Raw genomic sequence first — 9,525 nt, forward strand, 5'->3', positions numbered from 1 at the left:
TTTATCAACATTTTAACTTATCAAAATCAGCTCCAGACGTATATTAGCTTAATTTGTCATACATAAAAAAGTTGTACCAAAAGAGGCAAATTGAGATGCAGACAAATGATCATCCCCATGCTGATTATTTTGATAGTAAGTGCCTGGGTGCTTATACCCCAGTCAGTCACCAAGTGATTCAGGGGTCAGTGTGCGCCAGCCCCTATACATCTGTGCCCTTACCAATCTCTTAAGCCCCCAGCCCTTATTTTTTCCCTTTTTCCATCAGGTAAAACCCCAATTGACCAAAGTAGCACAGTAGGATTGCTGCAGTTTGTTGAGGGTCTATAGGAAATTGCAGATCATAAACCTCCACTTTGCTCAAATTTGGTCTCCCATCTCCCTCTTGCGCTATCACTTCATAGAGAAACTTGAAGCTATCATATGGGAATCCTTCAATCTCCAGCTACAAAAGCTGCAAGCCTTCCCTGCACCTGTACCCATCTTAGCTTCCTTCCTCCTCTCCAAGGTCACTCCCTCGCCATGCTTTGGATCCCATCCCTTTCCACTTATAAAAACCACATGCTAGCAGTCATCCATGCTTTCTCCTATGTAATCACCTATTCCATCTCAGCGCTTTGCCATGGCTTTTAAACATGCTCCAGTCTCCCATCACAAAAGAAAGAAAAGAAACAAGTCTCCCTTGACCCCACATTTCCCTTCAGTTTCCAGTTATTGTCCAATCCCTTATCCCCTTTGACAGGCAAACTTTAAAGAATTGCCCTATTCAATGCATCTATTCCTTGTCTCCCAGCCTCAACCAGTCTGGCTTCCCTCCTCATCTCTGCTAAAACCAAAACCACTAATCAGACATTTCCAGGCCTCATCTTGCTCAGTCTCAGCAACATTTGACACTACTACCCCCATCACTCTTTTTTTTTTTTTTTTTTTGAGACAGAGTCTCACTGTGTTGCCCAGGCTAGAGTGCCGTGGCGTCAGCCTAGTTCACAGCAACCTCAAACTCCTGGGCTCAAGCCATCCTCCTGCCTCAGCCTCCCAAGTAGCTGGGACTACAGGCATGCGCCACCATGCCCGGCTAATTTTTCTATGTATTTTTAGTTGTCCAATTAATTTCTTTCTATTTTTAGTAGAGACGGGGTTTCACTCTTGCTCAGGCTGGTCTCGAACTCCTGAGCTCAAACAATCCGCCCGCCTCGGCCTCCCAGAGAGCTAGGATTACAGGCGTGAGCCACTACCCCCGGCCCCCATCACTCTTAAAACACTGTCTTCCCTGGGGAAAAAAAGAAAAAAGGAAAAAAAAAGGAAAAATTCCACAGATGCTGGCATGGATGTAGAGAGAAGGGAAGGCTTATACACTGTTGGTGGGACTGCAAATTAGTACAATCTCTATGGAAAACAGTATGGAGATTCTTCAAAGAAATAAATGTAGACCTATCACTCAATCCAGCAATCCCACTGCTCAGTATCTACCCAAAGGAAATGAAATCATCTTATCAAAAAGACACTTGCACTCCAATGTTTATCACAGCACAATTCACAATTGCAAAGATGTGGAATCGACCTAAGTGCCCTTCAATTCATGAGTGGATAAAGAAAATGTAATACTACTCAGCCATAAAAACAAATGAATTAATGTCTTTTGCAGCAACGTGGAGCGAACTGGAGACCATTATCCTAAGTGGAGTATCTCAGGAATGGAAAACCAAACACCTTATCTTCTAACTGTGAACTAAAATAGAATTTTAAGGCTCACCCCCCCACCGGCTGACTAAACGGACCCCCTCCTGGCCAAAGGAATACCCTAAAACTAAATTGCCTGCCAGGAGGAAGGAAGTCAGACATGCCTTATCATGCCCCCCTCCCTTCTTGGTGACATCCTTTATAACCCACTAACAGGCCTAAGGGTATGCAAGACAAACCTGCAGGTCCTCAATTTACACAACAAATCTATGTCCAGTGGCTTATCTCTGATAAAGAGCTCATTGTGTTGAAACATTCCAAGCCTTTACACAAAGCTTCATGTCTTTAGCCAATTACAGGCCAAAGAATCTTTTAACCCACCTATAACCTGTAAGCCCCCGCTTCGAGACGGCCCACCTTTTCGGGCCAAACCAATGTTATGTCTCCCACGTATTGATTTATGACTTCACCTGTAACCCCTGTCTCCCTAAAATGTATAAAACCAAACTGTAACCCAACCTCTGCAAGTCCACTGCTCAAGGCCTCTTGGGCGTGGCTCCGGGTCATGGTCCTCAAATTTGGCTCAGAGTAAATCTCTTTAAAATTACTTTACAGAGTTTGGTCTTTTTTTCCATTGACATAACTAATAAGTTGGAGCTAGTAGATGGGTACACACGGGCACAAAGTCATATAAAGGATATAAGAAACCAAGGAGTGGTGAGGGAAGGAAGGTGGATGTGGGATAAAAACTTACCTGTTGGGTACAATGAACACTGTTCTGATGATGGGCACACTAAAAGCCCTAACTTAAGCATTATACAAGATATACATGTAAAAAAAACACTTGTACCCCCTTAAGTAATATTTTGAAATAAAAAAAAGGTTGGGTTCTGTTTAACCCTTTGGGAAGAAAGCCTAATGGCAGTTAACGATGGGAGGGCTTATAACCAGGCGTGTATGACCTCTGTTCTGTCATGGCTGGGAATTCAGTTTTAAGGTTTCTGTGGGGTGCCTGATATGGTTTCAATATTTGTCTCCTCCAAATCTCATGCTGAAATTTGATCCCCAATGTTGGAGGTAAGGCCAGTGCGAGGTGTTTGGGTCATGGGGGTGGATCCCTCACCAATGGCTTGGTGCTATCCTAGTAATGAGTTCCAGTTCTATTAGTTCATGAAAGAGCTAGTTGTTTAAAAATCCCTCTCTCTCTCTCTTGTTCCCTCTCTTGCCATGTGACCCGCCTGCTCCTCCTTCACCTTCTGCCTTGACTGGAAGCCCCCCTGAAGCCCTCACCAGAAGCAGATGCTGGCTCAATGCTTCTTGTACAGTCTGCAGAACTATGAGCCAAATAGAACTCTTCTCTTTATAAAATATCTGGCCTCAAGAATGCCTTTATAGCAATGCAAAATGGTCGAATACAGTCCCCTTGGCCAAGATGGGGTCCACTGAATCACTTGGGGGGCTTAGGATTTTATTTTTATTTCTCACTTCTTTTGCTGTTTGCCCTTAGGTTCATCATCACCACAGGCTTTAAATGGTTGAGGTTTTGTTTTGTTTATAATTTTTACCACTTCCACTGGGGAGCAGGTCAGTGGAGCTCCTCATCTTTTATACCAATCTTCCAACTGATCTTAAAAATAATTTTATATTTAAAAATAAAACTACCATCCATCCAGCAATGCCAATTCTTGGTATATAACCCAAGGAAATGATACCAGTATCCGGCCTGCTTCAAGTTTTCATAGTGTACTGAGCTACAGAAAGAAATAGGGGCTTGGGGCTGGCTCCTTGTTCACGCCTGTAATCCTAGCACTCTGCGAGGCCGAGTGGGAGGACAGCTTGAGCTCAGGAGTTCGAGCCCAGCTGGAGCAAGAGCGAGACCGGTTTCCACTAAAAATAGAAAAATTAGCCGGGCATGGTGGCGCATGCCTGTAGTCCCAGCTATTCTGGAGCTTGAGGCAGGAGGATCCCTTGAGCCCAGGAGTTTGAGGTTGCTGTGAGCTAGGCTGATGCCAGGGCACTTTGCTCAGGGCAACAGAGTCTCAAAAAAAAAAGAAAGAAAAAGAAGTCTTGCTGGAGGTGGTAACAGGTTATGGGAGGTTGAGGGAAGGAAATGCAAGGTGAACAAAGGCTGTCTGGTTATGCAGGTACCATCTTTCAGGTAGCGTCCTCATAAGTATAGGTGGTACTGACCTGTAGTTTTTCCTGTGAGTTAATCTCCTCCGCTGAGATCAAGGGGGCATGACAATGGCGTTTCTTGTGGAGGAAATTCTTTTAGTCATATAAGGGAACTTCAGAGAAAGCCCCTCCCAGTGCTTAGGGAGGGAGAGAAGGGGAGAGGCTGGAGGGAGGGAGAAGGTCAGAGAAATCTTGGTTCTCCTTTAGTTGAGAGCACTCAGCGTGCCAAAAGTACCATACTTTGGGGCGTCATTTTCTGAGTCCCGACAGCACCGTTCACAATTGTCTAAAAATACAAAATAACTAAAAATAAATATAACAAAAAATTTACACATACTGTAAAACATTGAGAAATTAAAAATGACGCGGCTGGACCAGGCGCCGTCCCGCCCCCGCCCGGGGGCCCCCTCCGTGGTCCTCCCCTGTGCGGCTCCCGGAACGTCCCTCTGCCCCCGTCGGTCGCGGCCCTCCCTCTCCCTCTCCCCCTCCCCCTCCCTCTCCCCTCCTCCCCCCGCGGCCTCTCCCCGGGTCGTCGGGGCGGGCGGGGAACCGTGCGGGGCGCGGCCGGGCCGGGCCGGGCCTTCCCCACCTCGCTGCGCGCCGGCGGCCAAGGGGTCCGCGTGTGTTTAAAAAAAGAAAAAATGACCTAAATAAGTGGAGAAATATACAATGTTCATGGAATAAAGAAGTCATATTATAAAGATATCCGTTCTCCCCAAATTGATTTATAGAGTGAACTCGATTTCAGTTAAAATCCAACCAGGTTTTTGTTTTAGAAATTGATAAACTGATTGTAAAATTTACATGGAAAGAATGCCCAAGACAAACTGAAATAAGAACAAAGTGGGAGGACTCACTCTATCAGATGTCCAAGTTATTAAATCAAAAACCTACATTAAGACAATGTGTTACTGGTTTAAGGATACAGCAATGGAGTAAAGAGGGAGAATAGGGAGTCCAGAAAGAAACTCACATTCATTATGTATGTACCCTTGATTTATGACAAAGATGGCATTGTTGAGCACTGGGGATATATCAGTATATTTAAAAAATTATGTATGCACAATTGAGAATCTACATTAAAAAATAAAAAGAGAAGCTTGTCCTCTAGTTCTAGTCCAGATGGATCATAGATCTAAATATAAAAGGCAAAATTATATCTTGTGGTTTTTTTTTTTTTTTATAGACAAGGTCTCACTCTGTCACCCAGACTGGTGCAGGGCCCAGATCATAGCTCACTGTAACCTGGAATTCCTGGGCTCAAGTGATCCTCTCACCTCAGCCTCTTAAGTAGCTGGGCAGGTAGCATGGCAGGTGTACACTGCCATGCCTGGCTAATTTTTTTTTTCAGAGATGGGGGTCTTGCTATGTTGCCCAAGTTGGTCTTGAACTCCTGGTCTCAAGCAATTCTCCCACCTTGCCTTTCCAAAGTGCTAGAATTATAGGTGCCAGCCACCACACCTGATCCCAAAATTATAGTTTTTAAAAGATAAAATAAGAAAATATAATGAACTCTGGGCAGGGAAAGACTGTAAAAAGGCACACATTTATAAATTGAGCAACAGTAGAGTTAAAGACATTCATCAAAAAATAGCATTAAGAGAATGAAAAACCAGGCTCTGAAATGGGAGATGGTATTTGGAAAGCATAAATGACAGAGGATTTGTATTCAGAAAGAGAAAAGGATGGACAACCCCACTGAAAACAGGGTAAGATATTAGAAAACAATTATCTCACAAAAAGGATATCTAAATGGCCAATAAACATAGGGAAAAATTATTCAACTTTATCAATCATCAGGGAAATAATTAAAACCACAATGGGATATGATCACACACCTCTCAGAAAGGCCAGTTAAGTAAGATTCACAGTACTTGGCGATCATGCAAAGCAACCACCACTGCTCAGAGTGTAATTGGCATAGTCTCTTTGGGAAGTATTTTTGTATTATCTGACAAAGTTGAACATTCACAAATCTGAATGACTCAGAAATCCCACTCTTAGTTATGTACCCAACAGAAATGTGTGCAGATACATAGCAAGACACATGACAAAGATAAAAATGTTCTTTGCAGCATTCTTTGTGATAGCTCCAAACTGGAAATAATCCAAATGCCCATCAATAGTATTGTAAGTTGTATATTCACACAATGTTTTAGGAGAGCACACAGGACACAAGAATTAAAAATAAGCATAATGAATTAAATCAGCAAAATAAGGTAAAATGAATGGAAATGGGAAGCAGGAATAAGCATCTATGAACAAAGTGGAAATTCTAGTATAAAAAATATAATTTTTGAAATGAAGAATTCAATAGACAATTAAATAACAAGTTAAAAATCAGTGGCTTACGCTTGTAATACTTGCACTTTGGGAGGCTGAGGCAGGAGGATTGCATGAGGCCAGGAGTTCAAGACAAGCCAGAGAAAGATCAAGACCCCCATCTCCACAAAAAAAAACCAACAAAAAACAACAACAATTAATCAGGTGAGGCAGTGCATGTCTGTAATCCCAGATATTCCAGAGGCTGAGGCAGGAGGATCACTTGAGCCCAGGAGTTTGAGGTTGCAGTGAGCTATGAGAACACCACTGCACTCTAGCCTGGGCAACACAGCAAGAGCCCGTCTCAAAAAAAAAAAAAATCAGCTTGGCCATGCACGGTGGTTCACGCCTATAATCCCAGCATTCTGGAGGTCAAGGCAGGAGGATCTCTTGAGCTCAGGAGTCTGAGATCAGCATGAGAAAGAGCAAGACCCTATCTCTACTAAAAATATAAAAAATTATCTGGGCATGTGGTGGTACAGGCCTGCAGTCCCAGCTACTTGGGAGGCTGAGGCGGGAGGATCGCTTGAGCCTAGACGTTTGAAGTTGCAGCGAGCTAGGCTGATGCCACAGCACTCTAGTCTAGGCGACAGAGCGAGACTCTGTCTAAAAAAAAAAAAGAAAGTAACTGGATATTTTTAAAAACAGGCTAGTCTGAACACCACCAGGCAGTGGTGTTTACAACTAATTGATCACAAGTTACAGATTTCACTGTTTCTTCTCCACTCCCACTGCTTCAAATTGTTCGGTAGACAGTGAGGGATTCTGGCTCCCCTAGGGACAAAGGCAGTGGCCAGTCTTGTTGCTGCTCCACCTTAATCTTGCCCCAAGCAACTGCCTCACCTAGGGGAAGGAGGAACCCCTGCTAATATGCAAAAGAATGCAGGGAATTCTCTAGTTGTGGGCCTGGCTGCCCAGGCACAACAGGATCTGGAAAGTAACCTAAGGCTAATTATCATGTCATTTACTCCATTGAAGTAGTTCAGTGGTGAATTCTGAACTCTGAGGAGGGCCCAATCCAGACAGTATAAAAGAAGATCCCAGGCCATTACCAAAGCCCTTTTGTTAGGACAGCGGGGGTCTGCTCATCTGTGGCAAATGTATCTTGCCCTTCCCCAGTAAACTTCGTTTCACACATGCCCTACTTTTGTTGTGTCCGGTCATTCTTGGGCCAAGAGCACACCCATAACTGAGAACAGACAACTACAAAATGAATAGCTACAACTACAAAATGAATAGCTAAAAGATAAATAAAACCAAAACAACACTACTTGGTTTCCAGCATTTGGCAGATTAAAATACTTCAAAATCTCTGCTTGATAATACATAACAAACATCCTTTTAAAATCATGGTACTGAAGCTTGTAAGAAAGGGAATGTTGCGTAAAAGGAAATAAGAGGAAACTGAGTTGAAACTGTAGTAATAGCCTGTAGTAGATGAGATTGCGAATGTCAAAGGGCTGGCTTTGGACAGCCAAATGGTAACAAGGGATTAGGATTCCAGTCCACAAAAACTGAATCTGAGAACTGCACACAAAGCTGGGACCAGTGAAGAGCTATACCTTCAGTGAAAACACAAACCAGAAAAAAAATCCATTCAGCAGCCCCTGGAGATATCTCTCCCAGCCCAGAGAGATAAGGGTATATGAGATAAGGGTATATTCTGAGCTCCAGGTGGGCCAAAAGCCTCCCTTGAAGATTTAGAATCGGTTTGTCCTCACACTGGTGTAGAGTTCAAATTTACAATTGTTCATCAGTGAAACCATAGTCAGAGAAGTTATGAAAAAATAGCCTTTTGTAATGTAAAGAATCTAGCCATTGATAATCCTGGAAAAAACTGATCTGGAAGGAACCATCCTCAACCTAGGTAGGTGGCATAGGATTCCCCAAAATAAGGCCCTGTGTTAGTCCATTTATGCTGCTATAACAAAATAGCACAGACTAGGTATAATTTATAAACAACAGAAATTCATTTTTTCACAGTTCTGGAGGCTGGGATGTCTTTAGAGCAAGGTGCCCGTAGGCTCAAGTGCTTGGTGAAGGCTGCTCTCTGCTTCCAAGATGGCGTCTTGTCCTGCATTCTCACATGGTAGAAGGGCAGAAGGGACAAAAAGGTGTTTAGGCGGGGCGCGGTGGCTCAGGCCTGTAATCCTAGCACTCTGGGAGGCCAAGGGGGGTGGATTGTTTGAGCTCAGGAGTTTGAGACCAGACTGAGCAAGAGCGAAACCCCCTCTCTAATAAAAATAGAAACAAATTAGCTGGACAACTAAAAATTTATATAGAAAAAATTAGCCGGGCATGGTGGCACATGCCTGTAGTCCCAGCTACTCGGGAGGCGGAGGCAGAAGGATCGCTTGAGCCCAGGAGTTTGAGGTTGCTGTGAGTTAGGTTGATGCCACAACATTCTAGCCTGGGCAACAGAGTGAGACTCTGTCTCAAAAAAAAAAAATAAATAAATAAAAATAAAAAATAAAAAAATATTTTTAGATCAGGCAATACACACCTCATCCTCATCCACAGAATGAAGTGTTCTCCTAAAAAGGAGTTGTTATAAGTTAAATATAGCAATTTCCCCCATGGCAACATTAAAACTGTGCTGAATTTTTGGAACCTTCTTAACATTTGTTTTTACATGGAATTTACATAATCCTACAACTTTAAATTATCCAAAGTTGACAGTTAATTGCACTGTATTTAATTTTGTGATAAGATTATATTTAAGAGTAAGAAGTTATAATATTATGAAGTGTTCCTCCAATAGTTATTTTTAATGCGTTCTTTTTCCCTTCAAAAACTGATTAACTTGGCCGGGCGCGGTGGCTCACGCCTATAATCCTAGCTCTCTGGGAGGCAGAGGCAGGCGGATTGTTTGAACTCAGGAGTTCAAAACCAGCCTGAGCAAGAGCGAGACCCCGTCTCTACTAAAATTAGAAAGAAATTAATTGGACAACTAAAAATATATAGAAAAAATTAGCCGGGCATGGTGGCGCATGCCTGTAGTCCCAGCTACTCGGGAGGCTGAGGCAGGAGGATCGCTTGAGCCCAGGAGTTTGAGGTTGCAGTGAGCTAGGCTGACGCCACGGCACTCTAGCCGGGGCAAAAGAGTGAGACTCTGTCTCAAAAAAAAAAAAAAAACTGATTAACTTAATAATAGCAACTGATTTATGAACTAAAATTACTGGCAAGCTCAATTCCAAAGCTTATGCTTTTAAACAAGATTCAACATCTTTTATTTACATATTCGTGACACACATTAATGGTCTTATACAATAATTAAATCTAATAACAATGGTAAGGATGGAACATAAAAGACAATTCCAAATTTTAGTCAGGTTGAAATACTTTTTC

Source organism: Propithecus coquereli, unplaced genomic scaffold, assembly GCF_000956105.1.
Source record: "Propithecus coquereli isolate 6110/MARCELLA unplaced genomic scaffold, Pcoq_1.0 Scaffold40, whole genome shotgun sequence".
NCBI lineage: Eukaryota > Metazoa > Chordata > Mammalia > Primates > Indriidae > Propithecus > Propithecus coquereli.